We start from the raw sequence: 27,781 nt of genomic DNA on the forward strand, positions 1-27,781 counted from the left end.
ATATAACTGTTATATTTTGTGTTCACAGAACAGAAAAAGATTATATGCCTTTAAGATTCATTTTGTAATGTAAGGGAAGCTCAATGACACAGCAGAAACAACAGAAAGCATAGTGTTAATCTGTTGTTGCTGGGCAGAAGTCTAGACCAATCACAGCCAGCTTCTCACAAAGCAAGAGTTTTCACCAATCACAGCCAGCCTCACATGCAGCCTGTCTGGGAATTCCCCCCAGCTCCTGCTGCTAGAATCATTATTCACCTGAGACAGGAGCTGAACAGACATTCACTCCACTGAGAGTCCAGTTTTATGGGAACAAGAGGCCAAAATAGGTATTTAAAACAGTTATATAATGTTCCTACTGTTAATATAGTGATTAGAACTGTATACAGAACCAGTTATATGTGTGTTTACTCACAGTTCCACCAAATACAAATTCAATTGCAAACTACAAATTGCAAGCATTCAGATTCCATAGTGCAATCCAAATTGCATACAACCATACCAGATCATACTCAACCAATCTGCAAATAGTCACTGCTAACTGCATACTGCAAGTAGAACTATTAGTTAGACCTCAGATATACCTCTTAGATAGATCATAAAGTGCTTAAATAACTTAAAGTGAGAGTACAGATACTCAAGAGAGAAATATATCCACCATTTTATGTTGAATGACAAGATTGGACAGTTGAACCACCATCTTATGCACGTGTTTTGTACATGGACTATCTGCTGCAGAGGCGGCAGTGTTATATATGAAGAAAAGTTGAAGTTAATAAAGAAGGGTTTTGAAGCATTTGGTGTGCTCTTTAACCGCCTCAGGACCGCCGTACGCAGGATTGCGTCCTGCCGGCGGTCCTGCTCTTCTGGGTGGACGCATATACGCTTCCTCCCGCGAGAGCCGAGATTTCCTGTGAATGCGCGCGCACAGGGGCGCGCGCTCACAGGAACGGAAGGTAAGCGAGTGGATCTCCAGCCTGCCAGCGGCGATCGCTCGCTGGCAGGCTGGAGATCCGAATTTTTTAACCCCTAACAGGTATATTAGACGCTGTTTTCATAACAGCGTCTAATATACCTGCTACCTGGTCCTCTGGTGGTCCCTTTTGTTAGGATCGACCACCAGAGGACTCAGGTAGCTCAGTACAGTCGCACCAAACACCACACTACACTACACCCCCCCAGTCACTTATTAACCCCTTATAAACCCCTGATCACCCATGATCACCCCATATAAACTCCCTGATCACCCCCCTGTCATTGATCACCGCCCTGTCATTGATCGGATCCGCAAAACACATGCGGACGTCTGAATGGAGCCTTACAGGGGGTGATCAATGACAGGGGGGTGATCACCCATATACACTCCCTGATCACCCCCCTGTCATTGATCACCCCCCCTGTAAGGCTCCATTCAGACGTCCGCATGTGTTTTGTGGATCCGATCCATGTATCCATGGATCCGTAAAAATCATGCGGACGTCTGAATGGAGCCTTACAGGGGGGAGATCAATGACAGGCGGGTGATCACCCATATACACTCCCTGATCACCCCCTGTCATTGATCACCCCCCTGTCATTGATCACCCCCCTGTAAGGCTCCATTCAGACGTCCGCATGATTTTTACGGATCCATGGATACATGGATCGGATCCGCAAAACACATGCGGACGTCTGAATGGAGCCTTACAGGGGGTGATCAATGACAGGCGGGTGATCACCCATATACACTCCCTGATCACCCCCCTGTCATTGATCACCCCCCTGTAAGGCTCCATTCAGACGTCCGCATGTGTTTTGTGGATCAGATCCATGTATCCATGGATCCGTAAAAATCATGCGGACGTCTGAATGGAACCTTACAGGGGGGGGTGATCAGTGACAGGGGGGTGATCACCCTGATCACCCCCTGTCATTGATAACCCCCCTGTAAGGCTCCATTCAGACGTCCGCATGTGTTTTGTGGATCCGATCCATGTATCCATGGATCCGTAAAAATCATGCGGACGTCTGAATGGAGCCTTACAGGGGGGGTGATCAGTGACAGGGGGGTGATCACCCTGATCACCCCCTGTCATTGATAACCCCCCTGTAAGGCTCCATTCAGACGTCCGCATGTGTTTTGTGGATCCGATCCATGTATCCATGGATCCGTAAAAATCATGCGGACGTCTGAATGGAGCCTTACAGGGGGGGTGATCAGTGACAGGGGGGTGATCACCCTGATCACCCCCTGTCATTGATAACCCCCCTGTAAGGCTCCATTCAGACGTCCGCATGTGTTTTGTGGATCCGATCCATGTATCCATGGATCCGTAAAAATCATGCGGACGTCTGAATGGAGCCTTACAGGGGGGGTGATCAGTGACAGGGGGGTGATCACCCTGATCACCCCCTGTCATTGATAACCCCCCTGTAAGGCTCCCTTCAGACGTCCGCATGTGTTTTGTGGATCCGATCCATGTATCCATGGATCCGTAAAAATCATGCGGACGTCTGAATGGAGCCTTACAGGGGGTTGATCAATGACAGGGGGGTGATTAGGGAGTCTATATGGGTGATCACCCCCCTGTCATTGATCACCCCCCTGTCATTGATCACCCCCCTGTAAGGCTCCATTCAGACATTTTTTTTGGCACAAGTTAGCGGAAATTTTTTGTTTGTTTTTGTTTTTGTTTTTTCTTACAAAGTCTCATATTCTCATATACCCCTCACGGAATCCAAATGCGTAAACATTTTTAGACATTTATATTCCAGACTTCTTCTCATGCTTTAGGTCCCCTAAAAAGCCAGGGCAGTATAAATACCCCACATGTGACCCCATTTCGGAAAGAAGACACCCCAAGGTATTCCGTGAGGGGCATATTGAGTCCATGAAAGATTGAAATTTTTGTCCTAAGTTAGCGGAAAGTGAGACTTTGTGAGAAAAAAACAAAAAAAAAATCAATATCCTCTAACTTATGCAAAAAAAAAAAAAATTCTAGGAACTCGCCATGCCCCTCATTGAATACCTTGGGGTGTCTTCTTTCCAAAATGGGGTCACTTGTGGGGTAGTTATACTGCCCTGGCAATTTAGGGGCCCATATGTGTGAGAAGTACTTTGCAATCAAAATCTGTAAAAAATGACCGGTGAAATCCGAAAGGTGCACTTTGGAATATGTGCCCCTTTGCCCACCTTGGCATCAAAAAAGTGTCACACATCTGGTATCGCCGTACTCAGGAGAAGTTGGGGAATGTGTTTTGGGGTGTCATTTTACATATAACCATGCTGGGTGAGAGAAATATCTTGGCAAAAGACAACTTTTCCCATTTTTTTATACAAAGTTGGCATTTGACCAAGATATTTTTCTCACCCAGCATGGGTATATGTAAAATGACACCCCAAAACACATTCCCCAACTTCTCCTGAGTACGGCGATACCAGATGTGTGACACTTTTTTGCAGCCAAGGTGGGCAAAGGGGCACATATTCCAAAGTGCACCTTTCGGATTTCACCGGTCATTTTTTACACATTTCGATTGCAAAGTTCTTCTCACACATTTTGGCCCCTAAATTGCCAGGGCAGTATAACTACGCCACAAGTGACCCCATTTTGGAAAGAAGACACCCCAAGGTATTCCGTGAGGGGCTTGGCGAGTTCCTAGAATTTTTTATTTTTTGTCGCAAGTTAGTGGAATATGAGACTTTGTAAGAAAAAAATAAAAATAAAAAATCATCATCATTTTCCGCTAACTTGTGACAAAAAATAAAAAGTTCTATGAACTCACTATGCCCATCAGCGAATACCTTAGGGTGTCTACTTTCCGAAATGGGGTCATTTGTGGGGGTTTTCTACTGTCTGGCCATTGTAGAACCTCAGGAATCATGACAGGTGCTCAGAAAGTCAGAGCTGCTTCAAAAAGCGGAAATTCACATTTTTGTACCATAGTTTGTAAACGCTATAACTTTTACCCAAACCATTTTTTTTTTGCCCAAACATTTTTTTTTATCAAAGACATGTAGAACTATAAATTTAGTGAAAAATTTATATATGGATGTCGTTTTTTTTGCAAAAAAATCGTTACATTTCGATTAATAACAAAAAAAGTAAAAATGTCAGCAGCAATAAAATACCACCAAATGAAAGCTCTATTAGTGACAAGAAAAGGAGGTAAAATTCATTTGGGTGGTAAGTTGCATGACCGAGCGATAAACGGTGAAAGGAGTGTAGTGCCGAAGTGTAAAAAGTGGCCTGGTCATTAAGGGGGTTTCAGCTAGCGGGGCTGAAGTGGTTAAAACTACTGTTTCCATAGAACGGCGCTAGAGGAATTACAGAGTAATAGACAGTCTGGTTAGACTAAAATTCAGAGATACCAAAATTCTTCTAATGCCACAGCGCAAAAAGCACTTCATAGTGCTGCGCCTGCCACAGTCGTCTGTGGGGGTCATTTTAGGAATCGCGGCATGGACTTCTTTATGGGCATCGTGGGTTCGCAATTGGTTAGTCTCCTGCTGCTACCTCATAGCCTTGCGTTGCTGCAGGTTTATTTCTCGCTGCTGCAGATTAGTCTCCATGAGGGCCTTCACAACAGCCTCCATTTTGTCGTGGGGCACTGGTTGTAATACAGCTGGTTTATTGTATGACATACAACCGTGCCTGAAAAATGCAGAAACCAAAAAAATCGGCGTTCACGCCAGCCTCACTGCTCTTGCCCGCATCCTCCACCAATTGTGGAGTTTCGCTCTGGTAGACAGGTTTAGCAGATGCAGTATAGAGGCAATAACAAGTTCTTTGGATCAAACAGTTCAGTGTTTTATTCACACTTTAGGCAAGTGACAAAACAAGCAGTCATAATCAAACAAAAAGTCACCTTGCGGTGTTGGTGTTAATTCACATAATGCAGCAATTCTGCCTCAAAGAGTCCTTGAGCATAGCAGCACCAACCTGTTTTCACGCCAAACAGGTAGCAAGCCTTCATCCAGACACAAGGCTCCCAGATCCCAACACAGAGACATCGCTTCTGAGCCCAGCTGCCTATGTAAGTATAGCCAGGTGCTGCCAAAACCCGGACGGGCGCTTAAAATCGGGTCCGGTATTCAACCTCACCTGGCTGTAAATCAGCCCAGCCGCACATGTTGGGAGGAAAAAACCTGCCTTGCCAGACAAAACCTCTCACTGTGTCACAATATATATATATATATATATATATATTTTTTTTTTTTTTTTTTTTTATTTCTTGTGGCCTTTACTATCTTAAAAATCCTTTGAAATAAAAATTGTCAAAGGAATATATTGCAATTTGTATGCATATGAACACATTCCTGCTGCAAACAAAGAACATGCTGCTGTCAGTGGTGTATAAGGGGTTAGGTCATGTGATATTTTTATACAGCTGGTTATTATGGACGTGGCGATAACTAATATGTATACTTTTTTTTATTATACAATTACACAATAATGGATTTTTTTAACCAAAAATCATGTTTTAGTGTCTCCATATTCTGAGAGCCATATTTGTTTTATTTTTTGGGCGATTGTCTTAGGTAGGGGCTCATTTTTTGTAGGATGTGATGGTTAGATTGGTACTATTTTTGGGGTTATACACCTTTTTGATTGCTTGGTGTTGCACTTTTAGTGATGTAATGTGCCAAATAAATGGTTTATTTAGCACAGTTTTTATTTCAATTTTTTTAATGGTGTTCACCTGTGGGGTTAGGTCATGTGATATTTTTATAGAGCTGGTTGATATGGACGCGACGATACACAATATGTCTACTTTTCTTTTTTTTCCCTATTATTTAAAATAACTTTTATTTAACTTTATTTTGGGAAACCTTTATTTTTTTTTTTTACTTTTTTTTTCCAGTTTCTTTTTTTTCCACTCTGTGACTTCAACTTTTCGGGGTCTGATCTCCTTTACAATGCATTACAATACTTCTGTATTGTAATGCATTGGCTGTAAGTGTAACACGGGGGGTTGGATCTCACAGGCCCTCCGGGAAGGCAGCCACGATGCCTAAGGAAGGCATCGGGCTACCTTCCCTGCATTCGGGTCCCCGTCACAGCAGCGCGGGGACCCGATGGATACCCCGCACGTGTCTCAGTCAGCGCTGACTGCGGCTGTACAGGGGTTAATGCGCCGGCATCTCTAATTTCACCGATGCTGGCTCATACAGCAGGGGTCCGGCTATTAGTGACTGCCGGACCCCTGCCCCCGATCGGGCGGGCGCAGCTCCTGCACCCGCCTGATCGCCATGCAGTACATTTACGTCACTGGGCTTTAAGTCACGTCCAGATCTGACATACATGTACGTCATTGGGTGTTAAGGAGTTAAGTGGGTGATGTATCTAATGATGTACGGGGCCTTTTACTGGAATACAGAATGATGATTGCAGTTTATGTTTATACACACACATACTGTATATATATTTCTATGTAAAACGCACAAAATCAGCCAGTTACATCATATATCTGTACCTCGCTGTGTGTATAAATATATATATATACTCATGGCGAGGTAGAGATGTATGATGTAACCAGCTGATTTGGTACATGTAACACCAGTTAATAAGTAATCATTTGTAAAGGGATGAAATACTTATTTTCATAACTGTATATATACATTACAGAGTGTTGGCGAGAGATACAAAAGTAATGTAAGCATTGTACCTGGGCATTTTCTGTCACAGATCTCTCTGATCTGCTCCAAATTCCTCCTCTTCATATCCGATCATTTTTTTAATATGGCCATCCTAGGGTGATTGGCCTTAAATTTTCTCTTGAGCTCGGAACGGATCTCCCTCACAATCCTCTGCTTCTCAGCTTGAACCCGGGTCCGGTCATAGCCCCACTCCAACATGAGCTGCAGGATAAAGACGCATATAATCCCAATTTTTTTTAATACAAGTATTGTAAATAATGACCTAACAAAACATCCCAGGAAATTGCTGTCCACCGATGGTCTCCATCCAATCTGAAAGAGCTTGAGAGGATCTGCTGAGGAGAATGGCAGAAAGTCCCCCAAATCCAGGTGTGCAAACCTTGTGGCATCATATCCAAGGAGACTGGAGGCTGTAATCACTCTGTAATCACTGCCAAAGGGGCTTCAACTTACTCCTGAGTAAAGGGTCTGAATACTTACACCGGAGATCAAAATTAGAGAACAACATACATTTTCCTAAATGCGAAGGTCACTACTAGTAATGAGCGGCAGGGGCAATATTTGATTTTGCGATTATATGGGCGAATATTTGTCATATATTTGTGAATTCGCTATCTTCGTTCACAATGTTTTCACATTGCGATAATCGCAATGTAAAATTCGCTTAATGCGCATGCTCAAAAGGGGGCGTGGCCTAGTTTAGCAACTGTTTTAAACTAATTTAAAGGAGATTGGAAAAGAAGGTTGGAAGCAATTTTCGCGACAGTGAGGAAGAACTCCTGATCACTGTAAGTAATTTGACATTACAGCAGTGTATTTGATTACATTTCACATGCATGTCAGCACAATCGCTTTATATGCAGATAGAGTGTTATAAAATATTCGGGATTGCGAACATCACCACTTATGGTGCGAATGTTTTTTGCAGTACATACAATTTCACATTTTATCAGGTCTAAGTAGATATTACTGATTGGCGCACTAAGTATTGTTGTGATATCACAGCACTATGTCTGTAGCAAGTATGTATGGATAGCATAGAAATATCTCTCACATGCACATTGAACATCCATTTTCCTGCCGCACACTATACTATAAATGTACTGCAAAAAACATTCGCACCATAAGTGGTGATGTTCGCAATCCCGAATATTTTATAACGCTCTATCTGCATATAAAGCGATTGTGCTGACATGCATGTGAAATGTAATCAAATACACTGCTGTAATGTCAAATTACTTACAGTGATCAGGAGTTCTTCCTCACTGTCGCGAAAATTGCTTCCAACCTTCTTTTCCAATCTCCTTTAAATTAGTTTAAAACAGTTGCTAAACTAGGCCACACCCCCTTTTGAGCATGCGCATTAAGCGAATTTTACATTGCGATTATCGCAATGTGAAAACATTGTGAACGAAGATAGCGAATTCACAAATATATGACAAATATTCGCCCATATAATCGCAAAATCAAATATTGCCCCTGCCGCTCATTACTAGTAGTGACCTTCGCATTTAGGAAAATGTATGTTGTTCTCTAATTTTGATCTCCGGTGTAAGTATTCAGACCCTTTACTCAGGAGTAAGTTGAAGCCCCTTTGGCAGTGATTACAGAGTGATTACAGCCTCCAGTCTCCTTGGATATGATGCCACAAGGTTTGCACACCTGGATTTGGGGGACTTTCTGCCATTCTCCTCAGCAGATCCTCTCAAGCTCTTTCAGATTGGATGGAGACCATCGGTGGACAGCAATTTCCTGGTCTCTCCAGAGATGTTTGATTGGGTTCAAGTCAGGGCTCTGGCTGGGTCAATCAAGGACACACAGAGTTGTTCCTATGTCACTCCTGTATTGTCTTGGCTGTGTGCTTAGGGTCATTGTCTTGTAGGAAGGTTAACCTTCAGGCCCAGTCTGACGTCCAGAGCATTTTTCATTAAGAATATCTATGTATTTTGCTCCATTCAGGTTACCTTCAACTCTGACCAGTCTCCCTGTCCAATCTCCTGAAAAGCATCCCAACAGCATGATGCTGCCACCACCATGCTTCACTGTAAGGATGGTATTGGGCAGTGCCTGGTTTTCTCCAAATATGATATTTAGAACTGAGGCCAAAAAGCTCCATCTTGGTTTCATCAGACGGAGTTTTGCTTCTCATAGTGTGAAAGTCTTTTAGTTGCTTTTTTGCAAACTTTCATGTGTCTTCTCTGCTGAAGAGAGGCTTCTTTCTGGCCACCTGCCATAAAGCCCAGATTGGTGGAGTGTTTCACTCCCATCTGCACACAGGATCTTTGGAGCTCAGCCAGAGTTACCACTGGGATTGGGTTCCTGGACACCTCTCTTACCAAGGCCCTTCTTCCCTGATTACTTAGTTAGGTGGAGCAACCTGTTCTAACAAGAGTCCTGGTTGTTTCAAACTTCATTCATTTAATTATGGAGGCCACTGTGCTCTTGGGAACTTTCAGTGTAGCACAACATTTTTTTGGACCCTCCTCCAGATGAGTACCTCCAAACAATCCTGTCTTTGAGCTCTACAAGCAGATTTTTCCTCCTCATGGCTTGGTTTTTGCTCTGATATGCATTGTCAGCTGGGAGAACTTTATATAGACAGGGCTGTGTGTGTCTTTCCAAATCATGTCCAATCAACTCATTTTACCACAGCTGGATTCCAATCAAGGTTCAAAAACTTCTCAAAGATGATCAAAAGAAATGGAAGGCCCCAGAGATAAATGTCAAGTGTCATAGCAAAGGGTTTGAATGCTTATGTCCATGCAAAACTTTAGTTTTCCCTTTTTAATAAATTTGAAAAAATTCTGTTTTCACTTTCTCATATGAGGTATGAAGTGCAGATTGACGGTTGAAAACGTAATGTTTTATTTTATTTTAATACTTTCCGAATGCATTGTATTTGCCAATGCATAATCGGTCTTAGCCATAGTAAGAGAAAAGGAGGAGAAGAGTTAATTTGAGAAGTCATGATGAACGTTTGACTAAAGTGCAACTTGTGTAATTTCTTCCATAGCAGCGATTGCTCCATTCAATTCAGAGAATTTGCCCTTGTGAAGGGGTTAAAGTTTGATTTTCAGTAGACCACGAGAACACGAGCCAGTGATAAGGGGTGCCAGCGTGCATCCTAATCTCGCTTTAGGAACATGATGTGTTCAGGGCTTTTACTAAATGAAACTTTAAGACTGGTATGTGAGAAAAGGGGAAGGGGAAGGAAAGCAATGATACCATGTCAGAACATCTCCTTGAATGTCCAGCTCATGGAAACTCTACTAGCAAAACAAGCCCCTACCACGTCTCTTATAAAGTCTCTTAATCCCGTTATAACCTGCCAGAGTCACATGAAGGGCCACTGGCACATCATGTCTGTGTACAGTAGCCACCTTGGAAACCATGTGCACTTTGCATCAGCTTCTAGGGATTTAGTGATAGAGTCATTCTGGTCACAAATATCATGTAGTGTATGATAATCTATACGAGTGAAAACACTTAATGGGATTCTCCTATAAATAGACAAAAATAACAAGAAACATAACATGGTATAATTCCCCCAAAAAAGTCTGTTATAAAGACCAGAGCAACATTAGAGGTCGGCAGGTATGTGTGCCTTCCTATATCTTGTCCACTGTATTAGGAATTGCTATACCATAGATGTTGCATTTGTTTTTCCATGAACTCTCCTGGCATCTTGCTTTGTGAGGCATGAGTTGTATTGCTTGCATTTCATTTTCTTACCTGTTTCTTTCTTCTTGAACTATCTGCTTCATTCCTGTTGTTGCACCACATGTCAACACTCTGCCTTTTGAATTCTACATAATTTTCAGTGGGGAGGGGATGGAGGTCTATGAGATTGTCATTGTGCATCTCATAGACTTGCATAGCAAGACTGACTTCCGGTCTACCCTAAAAATGCTATATGATAGGTATTAGGTATCGTAGGTAAAGGCCCCTTTATATGGATCGACGGAGCAGGCAGTTATCGGGAAAGGACTGTTTACTCCTGATGACTGCCTACTCATTAGAGAAGGTGAGAGCTGCATTTATGTGCAGCAATCATCTTCTTTCTAAGGTCACTCTTGATCGCTACTGCAATCACTCATCCTCATAGAGAATTATTGTTTCTGGGCAGCAGATTCCTATTTACACAGCCCGATCTGCTGACCCAAAACAATGATTTCGGTAACTGTGCATTGACCCAGCAGATCACTGCTAAAAAGTTAATGTCTGTTTCACTGCTAATGGGTTAACACCAAGTTCATTACTAAAGTATTTAAAGTGTTCACTGTGATACTGACTATCCCAAAAAGGATATGGATAGGTAGTAAATAGTTAAGCTGACAGCTTTGGTAACAGTTGCTGAGCAATAGGCTGGTGCCATTTTCCCCTGGCTAAAGTAGTGGGGAGTTCTTAGCAAGTCTAGCTTCAGTGAAGACCTCTTTTAGGTGTGCTCCTGCCAAGTAGGCCAAGATACATCTTGCTCCAGGAAAAAAAACATTCCTGTGAGTGAAAGATACCAGAAAGGCAACCTCTGAGGGAAAGATGCATTGAATTTATCAGGTAGTTGAGGACTATAAGGCTTTGCTTGGACTGAGTAAATCTGTAATAGGGCAGCTAGCTATTCCTCAAGGTCAGCTTTCAGAGGAAACAAAATTTGGCCATGATGGATTTTAACTTGCTGATTCTTCATATGTCTTGATGTAAACAGGCAATTATCAACTCTCCCTATGGCCAGTTTCACATGAGCGTGTGATGGCTGCATATTCCAGGCCAAACACTGCTCCCCTAACCCAAACTCACAGCATCATAATGGTTTATAACCTTGTGAGTTTGTGGCCCAACAGGGATCTACCGTACTGTACATTATGCGGTGAATACAGTATAACAGACCTGCAGTTGGGCAGGAACTGAAAGCATCATAGATTATAAAAATGCTGTTCGTTCTAATCAGAGGAACAGTGTTAGGTTCGGGAAATACAGCCATCACATAAGACATGCTTTCCAGATCGAATACACTTGTGTGGAATTGACCACTTGAGCAAGCTAAGTGTGCTTAACTATAAAAGATGCAACGGGGATTGTCTGACAGCTTTCTAAAGATAAGAGTGGTTTAACTATGTGATATAATAATGGTTAGTGGGGCAAGATTTTCAAAAATGTTGGACCTCGAATCTGTAAATCATTTCTGGTCAGTAGAATGGTATGATTAGCTGTTTCATGGTTGACCAATTGAACGGTTTAAAGTCCCCACTCCAGTTCAAGAGAAAAGAAATTGCCCTTCTTTTCATCTCTTTTTTAGCTGCAGTTCCTTCAACCTCTGGCCTCCTCTTCTGCCAAGATTGACCACACAGCCTCTCAGAGTATCTCATGAATACTGTGCATTTTGTAGCCCAGGAAAATTCCTACTGCCCTCGGACTTGCCAGCACTCATCATCTAAACATTGCTGGCCAATCCAAGAGCAGGGCTGGACAAGCAGGAAGTATCTGGGATTACCAGCACACGGTATGTAACAGGAAGTCGAGGGAGGAAGCGGTGCGGCCATCTTGGATGGCAGAAGAGGAGCACGAGAATTGGTGGATCTGCAACTAAAAAGATGAAAAGGAGGTCACCAGGTAAGGGTTCTGTTCATTCCTCAGTAAGGCCACATGCACACGACCGTTGTTTTGGTCCTCATCCGAGCCTCAGTTTTTGCGGCTTGGATGCAGACCCATTCACTTCAATAGGGCCGCAAAAGATGCGGACAGCACTCCGCGTGCTGTCCGCATCCGTTGCTCCGTTCTGTGGTCCGCCCAAAAAAATATAACCTGTCCTATTCTTGTCCATTTTGCGGACAAGAATAGGCAGTTATATTAATGGCTGTCCGTGCTGTTCCACAGAACGCACACGGACGCCAACAGTGTTTTGCGGATCTGCAATTTGCGAACCTCAAAACACACAACGGTCGTGTGCATGTAGCCTAAATGTGAATTATTTTTATTTTTTTTTAACCGGATCACTTTAAGGCCAACTTCCAAGTGATGGTCATATTATGTAACCGTTAGTAAGTAGCTAAGATTTTCCTGCAGGACATCTGTTTAATTTTAGCAATTTTTTTGAAGGAGGAAAAGAAGCAAATAAAAATATCGATGCATTTGTGCAAAAAGAAAAACAGAATCATCATCATTCTGGAGCTTTCTGTGGATCTACAGCCACATCAGAAAATATGAACGAGGATGAGCTGCGGGGATCAGTATGAATTCTTTGTAAGCTGGTGCCATTTGGAATGTGTCAGTCACACATTGCGAGTGCATGTAGGGCCAGCAGTACTTTCTGCGAACTGCAATCTCTGCCAAATTACACAATCTGTAAACAGTGCATGAAAATCTCCAAAGCAAATGAGGATAGTGAAATCATCCGAATTTAGCTGTCAAAAACTCCACCGAGGTTCAGCCGCCATCGTCATCACTTCATGAATATTTACTGCGACACTGTCTGGCTCTTTTAAATGATTTATTAGATAAGAAAGGTCCTAAAAATGGCAGTAATGCTTAAGGACAGAAGAACGTTCAGTCAGAAATCATCTAATAAACCAGATTCTGTAGAAAAGCCAAATTAGTAACTTTTAGACCACTACTTTTTTTAAATGAGGCCTGTCCAGATAAAATTTTTGGGGACAATATAAATTCAGTAGCTTTAAAGGGAACCTATCCTCAGGATTTCGGCTTCCGCACTGCCACCTACCTATTATCGAGGATGGAGATAGCTTCATGACGATGATCCTATAAATTCTGAGCCATTCAGCATAAGGCCTCCTGCTTATGACCGTATCTGTTTTTGTGGTCCACATATCATGGATCCGCAAAACATGGATACCGGCTGCGTGCATTCCGCATTTTCTTTTCCGCAGGTCCCGCAGGTTAGAAATGTCTACAAAACAGACAAGAATAGGACATATTCTATTTCTTTGCAGGGCTGCAGAGCGGAAATACACATGCAGACAGCTGTTCACATCTTTTGCGTCCCATTGAAATGAATGGGTCCGCATCCCATACGCAAAAAAAGTTGATCAGATGCGGACCAAAATTACGGTTGTGAGCATGTGGCCGTAGTCAGAAAAAGCTATCCCAATGCATGTGAAGAGTCATGGGGGGAGGAACCACTCATTGGAAAAGTCACGCAGGCCTGTCCCCATCCTGGCTTGACTGGTGTCCTGTAATCCGGGAACGTCATCATTATCCACCTCCAGCATTGTACTGTATATATGCTATATATACATGTGTACCAAGGTGTTCTTGCACCCCGGGTAAAGAGTAAGTTCTAAGCACTCCTGCACAGGGTCGTAGCTATGGGGGGGGGGGGGGGGGGGCAGAAGTAGCAGTCGCTTCTGGGCTCAGGGGCCTGAGGGGGCCCAAAGACTCTTGTCTTACATAAGAAGACACTGGTATTATAGAAAGTAACTAATCAAGCAGATAAGGGGGTATTTTATAGTTAATTAAAACTTGACTTTTAATACGTTAGATCTAAAAGATATCATAAATGAACACATTTAATAAAAAAGAACAGTCTTACCGGTGTGGCAAAGGTGCAGTCAGTATATCGCCTAACCGGATGGTTGGAACAGCGTTGATGAATGTCTGAGTGACAATGCTGTCTTCAAGTCGGGAAGAAAGTAACTGCAGCAGGGGAGGGGGTTATGGCACAAAGATGTATGTACCCTGTCCCTATATTGCCCTGTCAGGTCTATTTCGCCCTAAATACACTCCTAATACAGAGTCATCGCCCTGACAAGAGCAGCCCCACCCGGAACCTAACCCTATTTTTAGTCCCTATAAACCCTATCAGGGAAAATGGGGTCTAACTAGACCCTACCTAGCCTGTGACTAAAACTAGTCTAAAGCAGTGGTCCAAGATATCCGCAAAAAAAAAAATATATTATATTATAGAAAGTGCCTACTGGTCCAGTTACACCTCTGGCTGGAGGGAAGGGGTTAGGTTGAGAATTATTTGGCATGGGGGTGCCGTTTCAATTTTTGCCTCAGGCAGCACGAAGGCAGTGTGCTTCCCTGCCCCTGGCCACTAAGCACTGAGGGAAGGGGGGCCCAAGCTGAACTCTTGCACCAGGGCCCATGAGCCTTTAGCTCCTGGTACCCCCAAAGATTAGCTATTTGAAAGGGACACAGGTGCTGTGGCCTCCTCACAGCAGGCAAGTACAGTTCCACACATTATATGGTGGCTGTGCTTGCTATTGCAGCCAAGGCCCATTCACTTAAAGGGTTTCTACCACTTTGATTTCACATAATTAGGTGTCAGACACTAGCGATCCACTAGTGTCTGCTCTGCCAAACTATCCTGCTATAATAGCTTTTGGGGCAGCCGTTTACCTAAAAAAAGAACTTATATTGATATGTTAATGACCCTCTAGGTGCTATGGGGGCGTCATTAGCACCTAGAGGATCGGTCTACCTTCTCAAGATGCCGCCACCCAGCGCCTCCCTCCAGCCCGCCCATCTGCTTCGGAATGCGATCAAACGGACGACTTCACGTGCATGCGCCGTGCGCGGCTGTATTCGGCGCATGCGCAGTGAATGTCCGACCGCTTCCCTGCTCAGACATCTCCACTGCGCCGATGACGTCATAGTGCTCCATCGGCGCAGGCGCAGTGGAGATGTCTGAGCAGGGAAGCGGTCGGACATTCACTGCGCATGCGCCGAATACAGCCGCGCACGGCGCATGCACGTGAAGTCGTCCGTTTGATCGCATTCCGAAGCAGATGGGCGGGCTGGAGGGAGGCGCTGGGCGGCGGCATTTTGAGAAGGTAGACCGATCCTCTAGATGCTAATGACGCCCCCATAGCACCTAGAGGGTCATTAACATATCAATATAAGTTCTTTTTTTAGGTAAACGGTGCCCCAAAAGCTATTATAGCAGGATAGTTTGGTAGAGCAGACACTAGCGGATCGCTAGTGTCTGACACCTAATTATGTGAAATCAAAGTGGTAGAAACCCTTTAAATGCGACTAAGCTGCACATAGGCTATGTGACTGACGAACGTTACGTTGCTGGCCTAGAAAAAGGCTGTAGCACTTACCAGAGCACCACTGCCTCTTTAGACAGTTAATCATTGCCAGAAGTCAGACCTCCACCGATCAGATACTGATGACCTATTCTGAGGACGGGTCATCAATATTCAATTTTTGCATAACCCCTTTAATGAATGGCATTGTACATGGTAAGTTTTATCCATCTTCAGACAGGGATTATCTGCTTTGTTAGAAATGTCTCCAAGGAATAAATTGATGCAGTGTTTTCTTCGATCCCATCTGTGGGAGAACCTGGCATCAAGTGTTTGATTTCCCTGCAGCACCCCCACAGGGGAAATGAAGCATTACACAGTTACCCCTTCTCCAATCTGGATAATGGATAAGGTACCTGAAAGGGGTCTCCCTCTATTAACTAAGAGCTCTCTAATGAAATATTTGAAAATAGGGTCTATAAACGAACATCATCCTAATGTATGTGCACTCAGTAGTGGCACTTTTAAGGTATAGGTAATAAGGGTCGGATGGATAATTAAGGAAGGTCTATAAGGCAGCACAAAACAGTGACGTGCAGCTTTACTATGTTTAGCTGTAGGTGACCATACACACTAGACTACTGCTGGCCAACAAGATGATGTTCATTCGGCAGAAGCCGGAGATAAAAGGGATCAGGTATGTTGAATGTCAGTATGCTCAATCTTTTTTTTCAAGGTAGATAAGTCACTGCTAGAGGTTGCTGGCAGCATCTTACTCCCCTCTCCCCAGTCAGAATATGTGCACACTCAGGCAGAGGCATTGCTAGGTCAAAACATTCGGGACCTGAGCCCCTGATGTTTTGTCCCAGGCCCCGAATGTCCTGCCTGCCTGTTAGATATAACTGTATTGTCGTCCTCAGGACTGCAATACAATTGAATCTAATGCACTACAAGAGCTGAAGGACCTGTGATGACCTCACAGGTCACGTGATCAATTATAACTGCAGTAGCTGAAAAGGACCTGGGATGATGTCACCATCATGTGACCAGTGCAGGAGAGGACGGCTTAGCAGTGAAGAGAAGCCCTGGGAAGAGGCTGAGGTGAGGTCTGCTACATGCAGAGAGATAAGTGAATATTACTCAGTGTGAGAGGCAGAGCAATGTTGGAAATTGTAGTTATTTAACTGGGACTGTATGTTAGGGCTGAAGGGAGGGAAGTTATTTACATGGGACAGTGAGGTGGAGTGAGGTTAATTACATGGGACTAAAATTTGGAAGTGACTGGGGTAGGGTGATGTTATTTACATGGGACTGCATGTTGAAGGCAGCTGTGGGAGGGAGTGATATTTACATGGGATTGAATGTTAAGGGGTAATGTTATTTACATGGGACTGCATGTTGGAGGTGGCTGGGGAGGGGGTGATTTTATTTACATGGGACTGTATGTTGAAGGTGTCTGGGGGAGGGAGTGATGTTATTTATATGGGACTGAATATTGAGAAGGTAATGTTATTTAGATGGGACTGTATGTTGAAGGCGGCTGGGGAGAGGGTGATGTTATTTATATGGGACTGTATGTTGGAAGGGTCAGGAGAGATGGTGTGAAGTTATTTACATGGGACTGTATTTTGGAGGGGGCTGTGGATAGAGAGGGGTGTTATTTACATGGGACTGTATATTAGAGGGGGCTGGAGAGATGGTGTGATGGTATTTATACGGGACTCTATGGTGGAGGGAGGGAAATAGTGTTATTTATATGGGACTGTATGGTGGAGGTGCTGAGGAATTATAATTTCTGAGGACACTAAACGGAGGAATATAACAACAGGGGGCACTGCAGACGGCATTATAAATACTTGGGGCGTTTCAGGGCGAGCATTATAGCAGTAGGGGGCAGTATAAATACTGGGGGCACTGTGGGGGCATTTTAAATCCAAGGGACATTAGTAGTTCTTATTGCTACTGGGGGCTCTACAGGAGGGACTTATAGATCTCCTTATTACTACTGAGGGGTCTGTAGAGAGCGTTATTATTACTGGGGGAATAATAGGGGGCTTTATTTCTACTGGGGGCTCTGTGAGGGTATTATTAATATCGGAGGGCTCTTCTACTAATGGAGGCAGTCTTGTGGAGCATTATCACTGTTGGGTCCTGTAGGGGGCAATATTACTAATGAGAGCACTCTAGAAGAGAATTACTATTGGTGGGACTATGAAGAGTACTGTTACTATGGGGGGCACTCATTTTTCTTCAGGATAGTATTTGGGGGTACAGAAAAATACGGTTGTTTAACTTAGACAATTGGGCCATATGCATTGGTGCTTGGGCCTGGATCTTTTGAGACCCTAGCAATGCCTCCAATGAGGCCAGGGTGCACCTCCAATGAGGCCAGGTGAGGCGATCGCCTCTGGCAGCACAAGGTAGGGGCAAGAGGGGGCCAGCAGAAGGGCGCTTTCATTGTAGCAAAGGGGTTAAGTTAAGAAATTGGCATTGGGGGGAGGCGCCGTTTCAGTTTTCGTCTCAGGCAGCAGAAAGGCTAGGTGCACCCCTGTACACACTGACTGAATTGAGCAAGCTGGTGTATGGGGGTGTTTCAGAAGAAGTTGCTGTAGGATTACAATTTTTGAAGGTATATGGCCACCTTTTCGCCCATATTACAAATATAAAGAATACCTGGTAAGGGTAAGGTAAGGGTAATAAGATAGTAATTGTATTCACCTTTGTAAAACGCATTTGATTTTTTTTCAGTCTAAGTAGGGGTGTAGCTATAGGGGAAGGTGTTCCTTTGGGGCCTGAACTCAGGAGTCGTCCCCCCAGGAGGAATACTAAAATATGTTTTTGTCAGGGCTCCCTCTACAGCAGTGGTTCTCAACCTTTCTAAAGCCGTGACCCCTTAATACAGTTCCTCATGTTGTGGTGACCCCCAACCATTACATTTTTTTCCTTGCTACGTCATAACTAATTTTGCTACTGTTATGAATTGTAATGTAAATATCTGATATGTCCCCCCAATCATCATCATGTGCCAGTATAAAGTCGTCGTCCCCCCAATCATCATCATGTGCCAGTATAAAGCCCCCCCGCCCATCATCATCATGTGCCAGTATTAAGTCCCCCCATCATCATCATGTGCCAGTATTAAGTCGCCCCCCCAATCATGTTCCAGTATAAAGTCGCTCCGCCCATCATCATCATGTGCCAGTCAGTATTAAGTCCCCCCCATCATCATCATGTGCCAGCCAGTATTAAGTCCCCCCATCATCATCATGTGCCAGCCAGTATTAAGTCCCCCCCCATCATCATCATCATGTGCCAGCCAGTATTAAGTGCCCCCCCATTATCATCATGTGCCAGCCAGTATTAAGTCCCCCCCCCCATTATCATCATGTGCCAGCCAGTATTAAGTCCCCCCCATCATCATCATGTGCCAGCCAGTATTAAGTCCCCCCCATCATCATCATGTGCCAGCCAGCATTAAGTGCCCCCCACCATTATCATCATGTGCCAGCCAGTATTAAGTGCCCCCCCCATTATCATCATGTGCCAGCCAGTATTAAGTGCCCCCCCATTATCATCATGTGCCAGCCAGTATTAAGTCCCCCCCCCATTATCATCATGTGCCAGCCAGTATTAAGTCCCCCCCCATCATCATCATCATGTGCCAGTATTGTAATAAAATAAAAAAAACACTTATACTTACCTCAGTGTCAGCGATGCGATGCAGGCCTCTTCTGGCCTGTGTCCCGCGTTGTAAGGCTCAGGCGGCGTGATGAAGTCATTGCGCCGCCTGCGCCGGCCTCTGATAGGCTGCCGGCCTAGTGCGCCGGCAGCCTATCAGAGGAAGGGGAGGGGACACACCTCTCCCTCCCCTGCACCACCGCAGCACAGGCAGATTACAAGGGAGATGAGCGCAATGGAAGCGCTCATCTCCCTGTGCTTGACTGCGGCGGCGGCTCACTTGGGAGGCGGGAACGGGGGCATAATAGGAAGCCTCAGGCGACCCCCCGGAAAGGGATGATCGACCCCCAAAGGGGTCGCGACCCCTAGGTTGAGAACCGCTGCTCTACAGTATTATAAAATTACATTATATATACCCAGTAAGTACAGTGAGATGACGTACAGTATGTACGCGTAGGAAACAGACAGGGCGGCTGACAGGCCTGGTCTGAGAGAACGATCTTGACTAGCCACAAGAGTGAGGGTTGCACGAGAGGAGGGGGTTAAAAAGAAGTTTCTACAAACTCCAGCAGTCTGTTCTGACAGAGGAGAGACTACTGGAGTTTACCCTATCTGGAATACACATATAATGCCACGCACTGCCGATTGACTATAATGGAATCTGACAGGGATCTGGCCTCCTTGAGACTTTTTGTCCGGCTAAAACCCAGCATTTATGATAGAAGTCACCAAGATCCCTCCCAGATCCCATTATAGTCAATGGGGATCTGCCAGTGTGCTGAAGCCGTGCTGCATACAGTAAACACCAGTAGGCTATTCTCTTCCGGAAAAGACTACCAAAGTTTATAAATAGATATTTGAATGTAGCCTAAGGCTAGCTTCACATCTGCATCCATAATTCCGGCAGTTCCATCGGGGGAACGGACTGATGAAATTCACTGGCCGGACAAAATTGCTACATGCAGAATTTTTGTGCGGCCTAAAGCCGGCACATACGATGGTAAGCGGTGGCAGTCTGTTCTAGAGATGAGCGAATTTCTCAAAAATTCGATTCGGTCGGTTTTTTCTAAAAAATTCTGTTCGATCCGAATTTATTCCCGTGATGAATTTCCTGGCTGCAGAGAGCCTTTATAGTGGAGTAGAACACTATGCCTTGCAGTAACACACATAGGGAGTCTGCTGTGGTAATGAAACAATACTGTGAGTCAGCATCAGGAGACCACAGAGTGGCAAGGTGACATAGTGTGGAAGTGGCAGCCGCAACAGGAGACCACAGAGTGGCAAGGTGAGAGAGTGTAGAGGTGGCAGCAGCATCAGGAGACCATAGAGTGACCCTGTGGCAGAGTGGGGAGGTGGGTGGCAATACCAGTACCAAATGAAGATGCTGGGTGAAAGAAGGAGCACTTGGCATCAGATGTGTGGAGTCAGGCAGGTGGCAGAATCAGAATAGTAGCTGAGGCAGGTAGCCAGAAGAAACCAGTCTCTTTTGTCAAAGTGTTGGTGTGGCACCATGGATGATCTAGTCTGATGCATCAGGCATTGTTGGGTGGAAATCCTGGCTGATACACGCCTGATTTATCTTGACAAAGGTCAGTCTCTCCACATTTTGGGTGGATAGGCGAGTTGTTCTTGGGGTAACTAGCTTTGATGCCACACTACTGGCCGGGCAGGACAGCTTTTCCAGGGAAAACTCTGCCAGTTGCGGCCACAAATCCAGTTTGGCTGCCCAGTAGTCCAGCGGATCTGGAGTGGTAGGGTGCTGTCCAAGTATGCCACTACTTACTGGTTCAGGTCCTGTTCCAGGTCTAGCTGCTGCTGCTGCTGGTGAGTAGTTTCTTCACTAGGCAGGTGAAGAAAGCTACTCATAAGCGACTCTAGACTCAAGTTGCTGCAGATGGAGCTGGAACTGCTCCTACCCACCCACCCTGCCACAGCAGCCATGGCAGAGGAATGTGAGCGCAGAGGGCCCCCCCAGTCAGACCTGCGAGATGATGGATGATGGTGCAGATAGGCAGCGGCCAACTGACTACATAGAATGTCTCTATAGTAGTTCAGTTTGTCATCCCTCTCAGCGGGTGAAAAAAAGAGCTAGAAGTCATCCCTCTGCCGAATGGTGACAATTCGGCTGTCACTACGTAAGCAAGTGAGCATGCATCGGCTATTTGTGCAAGTGACTCGAAGGGACTCCCTGCCTCCATCTCCACTGCATACTGCCATGGTGTGTCTGGGTCCTCTGCCTCATCTTCCTCATCGCTCTGTAGCTCCTCTGGCTGCTCCTCTGGCTGCTCCTCATCTCCTGTCACCTGTGTAGAAAAACCACCCATTTCGATACACATTGCTTGTGCTTCAATGTCCTCCTCCTACAGTTCTACCCCCACAGGGCTCATGTGGCCGTGAGATCTAGGAGTAGGTTATTTTACCCCCAACACTACGCACTGACTCACTGCTACCGCTGCTGCCTTTGTGAACCCGTGCACCGCTAATTTACGGGCAGGTAGGCTCCTGCAAAGAGGGTGGTCTACCCCGGGCATGTTTGGCTACCGACCTCCCACTGCTGCCACCCTGCTGACTCCCGGCCACGCTAGCGACTAGCTGGCTCCGCTGCTGGCTCACGGGCAAGCTACCACCCTCTTCTCCCAATGATGATGATGAAGCCCCTACGTCACCCAGCTCCCAAGTGCGATCAGCTACATCATCATCATCGAGTACTGTCTGCACATCACTGATGTTCTCCTCAACCGTCTCTGGGTCAGGAGCCTGACCACTCACAACACCAGCTCCCACTGTCTTCATCACTACTTGCTCGCCTACCGGAGGAAGTGGCGGATGTCTCCTCCAGATCTTGGCTGGGCAGTAGCTGCTGACTGTCCTGTAGTAGCTCGTCCTAGCTGAAAAGTATAGCCAAGCCTACGGCATATAATACTTCTCGTGCTGAGAACTATGGAAAATGTCTGAATCCAAGATGGCTGAGGCTATTTATAGGGCTGTGACATCACAGTGCTGGCTGGCTGCTGATTGCCTGCATGCATTGCATTGTGGGTGATCCCTCGTTCCCAGAGTCCCTTACTCCATGTCCTAACACGTGCAGCAGCCATTTTAGGAAAAATGCGATTCATTACCACGAAGTGTGATGAAATTCGGATCGAATGTCACTTCGTCAACTTCGATTCGCTCATCTCTAATCTGTTCCTCTGCCGGAACAGACTGCCGGAAACAAAATTGCAGATTTGAACTGAGCCTAAAGGATGCATTAGACACCCATATCACACAAACGATTGTCAGGAGAGAAGCGTTCTCTCCCGGAAATTACATGCAGTGATCTCCTCAGCAACATAGGGAGGAGCGATGGCTATGCCATCGCTCGTCCCCATGCCCTACAGTGGTTTGCTCGCAGCAGATCATAATTAGACAGCACGATCTGCCGCCGGCAAATTCTGATCTTTTAGCATGGATTGCCCGATAAACGCTCGTTAACGATCAGTGGGCAGAAAATCTGCCAGTCTCATATACCCTTAAGTAGTGTGCTAGCCAGTGAGTGGAATTGTATGTAAATGTTCAGGGTCAGTGGTCTATTGATCTACATCCCAGGAAAATCCAGCACTGCCAAGGACAGTTACAATACCCTTTGACCTCACATTCAATTTCTGTGAGAACGAGTGACTTTACGTGATTTTAAAGAGGTTATGGTTGAGAGGAATCTGATATCTGTCAACTATTTCTGCCACGTACATGAAGAGACATTTAAGCTTACCCTCTGAGCATCTTGGCCTGATTTCATCACACATGGACAAAAACATTTGTACATTTAACCATTTACTTGAAAAAAATTGCTCTTATGTGTCAAATGCCAGATATGTTTATGTTCACCTTCAATGTATTTCTCAACTTTACTAGTTCAGGTAAATTCTTCAGGTCTTATACTCCTTGTTCTCCTGTTCTTTGGTCTCTGATTTTGCTCTTCAACATGCACAGATTGTGATGGGAAGCCTTAAGAGCGCAATAATCTCACAGATCCTTTATATATTAGCTAATTTCCAAGTATTTCCTTCGTCAGAACTTCTATTCTACACATCTTATCTCTGACTCTATGATCACATCCTCTCACACTATAGCTCCTTCTATTCAGTGGAACCCTTCTCCTTGCTACACTTGGTACTCAACAGATCTATACCAATTATTACATGTTCACACAAAGCCCATCTATACAGACAACCTCAGCCTGCCATACACAAGGCACACCGACCAAAGTATGATACTGAGAACTTTTTGGATGCCCCAAAGCATACATCTAGTCATGTTTCACATTCTCACCCTTTATCAAACCAATGTGGGGATGTACGTCGTCCAATGTTCATTCAACCAAAGGTAGATATCTGTGAAAGAATTGACTTGCTGTGTTTCCATTTTGAGCTATCTGTCCAAAAAGAATTGCAAAAGTTTTGGATTCACTAGAAACTAAAAGTTTGGGGAAATTGTTAACAAAGAAGACAGCACAGCAGGGCAAGAAAGATGAAGATGGAAGAGAGTTTGCCCATTGCAGTCAGCATCAGCCAATCAGGAGAGAACTATACTGACATGTCATAAGCACTATATAAGATCCCAACCAGGAAATGTATGTGCTTTCTGGGGTTCACATTGCTGTTATTGGATGTCTGACAGAGACAGAGAAAAGGGATCTTGGGGGTCATTTATAAAGACCGGCATTTAAGACGCGGTCTTAATAACCCCTATATGTGGCGGTAGATCAGCTGAAGTTATGAAGAGGCGCTGGCCTCTACATAATTTTGGCGCATCCAGTGGCAGTATAAATGTAAGACAGCTTCCTTCCTTTCTACGTCTAAAACAGGTGTAGAAAATTATGAATGAGACGGGCCTACTGGCCCGTCCCGGCCCACGCCACGTCCACTTTTTTAGACCTGGCGCAAGCGGGGAGAAGTCACAGATAGTGAGGCAATCCGAGCCTGAAATACACTTAATATAGGCGCATTTCAGTTGTTTTAGTGTCAGGGCCAGTTTAGTGAGACAATAGCTAGTTAGATTTATTCCACTTACGGACAGACAGATCATTGTGAGCCAGAGACTAGACATAGTCACTTCATAACTCCGTCTGACTGTGAGACACTCAATTTTTATTAATCTCCTCCGTGTACATCACACAATTCAGAATCACAGACTGATGCTGATAGTATGCTGCCTGGTGCATTTTTTCTGCATCACAGTTGCCATGTATTGTATTTCACTCTGTCCAGTTGACCATTTTAAAAAGAAAATTCAGTTGATCACAAACCAGTGTGCCTGACATATTGGTCTGTTTCGCAGTTGCCGTATATTGTACAGGACTCTAATCCAATCAGGAATCAAGTTGACCATTTTTTTCTTGATGAAAAGTTTCTTGATGTATTTTTTTGCATCACAGTTAGAGTTGAGCGAACACCTGGATGTTCGGGTTCGAGAAGTTCGGCCGAACATCCCGGAAATGTTCGGGTTCGGGATCCGAACCCGATCCGAACTTCGTCCCGAACCCGAACCCCATTGAAGTCAATGGGGACCCGAACTTTTCGGCACTAAAACGGCTGTAAAACAGCCCAGGAAAGGGCTAGAGGGCTGCAAAAGGCAGCAACATGTAGGTAAATCCCCTGCAAACAAATGTGGATAGGGAAATTAATTAAAATAAAAATTAAATAAATAAAAATTAACCAAAATCAATTGGAGAGAGGTTCCATAGCAGAGAATCTGGCTTCCCGTCACCCACCACTGGAACAGTCCATTCTCAGATATTTAGGCCCCGGCACCCAGGCAGAGGAGAGAGGTCCCGTAACAGACAATCTGGCTTCATGTCAGCAGAGAATCAGTCTTCATGTCATAGCAGAGAATCAGGCTTCACGTCACCCACCACTGTAAGAGTCCATTTTCATAAATTTAGGCCCAGCACCCAGGCAGAGGAGAGAGGTCCCGTAACAGACAATCTGGCTTCATGTCAGCAGAGAATCAGTCTTCATATCATAGCAGAGAATCTGGCTTCCCGTTACCCACCACTGGAACAGTCCATTCTCAGATATTTAGGCCCCGGCACCCAGGCAGAGGAGAGAGGTCCCGTAACAGACAATCTGGCTTCATGTCAGCAGAGAATCAGTCTTCATATCATAGCAGAGAATCAGGCTTCACGTCAGCCACCACTGCAACAGTCCATTGTCATAAATTCAGGCCCAGCACCCAGGCAGAGGAGAGAGGTCCCGTAACAGACAATCTGGCTTCATGTCAGCAGAGAATCAGTCTGCATGTCATAGCAGAGAATGAGGCTTCACGTCACCCACCACTGCAACAGTCCATTTTCATAAATTTAGGCCCAGCACCCAGGCAGAGGAGAGAGGTCCCGTAACAGAGGATCTGGCTTCATGTCACCAGAGAATCAGTCTGCATGTCATAGCAGAGAATCAGGCTTCACGTCACCCACCACTGCAACAGTCCATTTTCATAAATTTAGGCCCAGCACCCAGGCAGAGGAGAGAGGTCCCGTAACAGAGGATCTGGCTTCATGTCACCAGAGAATCAGTCTGCATGTCATAGCAGAGAATCAGGCTTCACGTCAGCCACCACTGCAACAATCCATTGGCATATATTTAGGCCTAGCACACAGGCAGAGGAGAGAGGTCCCGTAACAGACAATCTGGCTTCATGTCAGCAGAGAATCAGTCTTCATATCATAGCAGAGAATCAGGCTTCACGTCAGCCACCAATGCAACAGTCCATTGTCAGATATTTAGGCCCAGCACCCAGGCAGAGGAGAGAGGTCCCGTAACAGAGGATCTGGCTTCATGTCAGCAGAGAATCAGTCTTCATGTCATAGCAGAGAATCAGGCTTCACGTCACCCACCACTGTAAGAGTCCATTTTCATAAATTTAGGCCCAGCACCCAGGCAGAGGAGAGAGGTCCCGTAACAGACGATCTGGCTTCATGTCAGCAGAGAATCAGTCTGCATGTCATAGCAGAGAATGAGGCTTCACGTCACCCACCACTGCAACAGTCCATTTTCATAAATTTAGGCCCAGCACCCAGGCAGAGGAGAGAGGTCCCGTAACAGAGGATCTGGCTTCATGTCACCAGAGAATCAGTCTGCATGTCATAGCAGAGAATCAGGCTTCACGTCACCCACCACTGCAACAGTCCATTTTCATAAATTTAGGCCCAGCACCCAGGCAGAGGAGAGAGGTCCCGTAACAGAGGATCTGGCTTCATGTCACCAGAGAATCAGTCTGCATGTCATAGCAGAGAATCAGGCTTCACGTCAGCCACCACTGCAACAATCCATTGGCATATATTTAGGCCTAGCACACAGGCAGAGGAGAGAGGTCCCGTAACAGACAATCTGGCTTCATGTCAGCAGAGAATCAGTCTTCATATCATAGCAGAGAATCAGGCTTCACGTCAGCCACCAATGCAACAGTCCATTGTCAGATATTTAGGCCCAGCACCCAGGCAGAGGAGAGAGGTCCCGTAACAGACAATCTGGCTTCATGTCAGCAGAGAATCAGTCTGCATGTCATAGCAGAGAATGAGGCTTCACGTCACCCACCACTGCAACAGTCCATTTTCATAAATTTAGGCCCAGCACCCAGGCAGAGGAGAGAGGTCCCGTAACAGAGGATCTGGCTTCATGTCAGCAGAGAATCAGTCTGCATGTCATAGCAGAGAATCAGGCTTCACGTCAGCCACCACTGCAACAGTCCATTGTCATAAATTCAGGCCCAGCACCCAGGCAGAGGAGAGAGGTCCCGTAACAGACAATCTGGCTTCATGTCACCAGAGAATCAGTCTGCATGTCATAGCAGAGAATGAGGCTTCACGTCAGCCACCACTGCAACAATCCATTGGCATATATTTAGGCCTAGCACACAGGCAGAGGAGAGGTTCATTCAACTTTGGGTAGCCTTGCAATATAATGGTAAAATGAAAATAAAAATAGGATTGAATGAGGAAGTGCCCTGGAGTCCAATAATATATGGTTATGGGGAGGTAGTTAATGTCTAATCTGGACAAGGGACGGACAGGTCCTGTGGGATCCATGCCTGGTTCATTTTTATGAACGTCAGCTTGTCCACATTGGCTGTAGACAGGCGGCTGCGTTTGTCTGTAATGACGCCCCCTGCCGTGCTGAATACACGTTCAGACAAAACGCTGGCTGCCGGGCAGGCCAGCACCTCCAAGGCATAAAAGGCTAGCTCTGGCCACGTGGACAATTTAGAGACCCAGAAGTTGAATGGGGCCGAACCATCAGTCAGTACGTGGAGGGGTGTGCACACGTACTGTTCCACCATGTTAGTGAAATGTTGCCTCCTGCTAACACGTTGCGTATCAGGTGGTGGTGCAGTTAGCTGTGGCGTGTTGACAAAAGTTTTCCACATCTCTGCCATGCTAACCCTGCCCTCAGAGGAGCTGGCCGTGACACAGCTGCCTTGGCGACCTCTTGCTCCTCCT

At 45.3% G+C, this 27,781-nt stretch overlaps 1 protein-coding gene across 5 annotated transcripts in view; it reads right to left on the reverse strand.

Annotated features, from left to right (window-relative positions):
* LOC122921123 (general transcription factor II-I repeat domain-containing protein 2B-like) overlaps positions 1 to 27,781 on the reverse strand; it is a 250,262-nt gene that overhangs the window by 102,170 nt on the left and 120,311 nt on the right. For 4 of the 5 annotated variants that reach the window (XR_006386970.1, XM_044271093.1, XM_044271095.1 and 1 more), the window contains one exon: positions 6,649 to 6,841. The exons of the other annotated variant lie outside the window; for it this stretch is intronic. The gene's annotated coding sequence lies outside the window, so the exon portion shown is untranslated. The remainder of the gene's footprint in view (positions 1 to 6,648; positions 6,842 to 27,781) is intronic. 5 annotated transcript variants of the gene reach the window in all.

This window comes from Bufo gargarizans, chromosome 10 (genome assembly GCF_014858855.1).
Source record: "Bufo gargarizans isolate SCDJY-AF-19 chromosome 10, ASM1485885v1, whole genome shotgun sequence".
NCBI classification, from domain to species: Eukaryota; Metazoa; Chordata; class Amphibia; order Anura; family Bufonidae; genus Bufo; species Bufo gargarizans.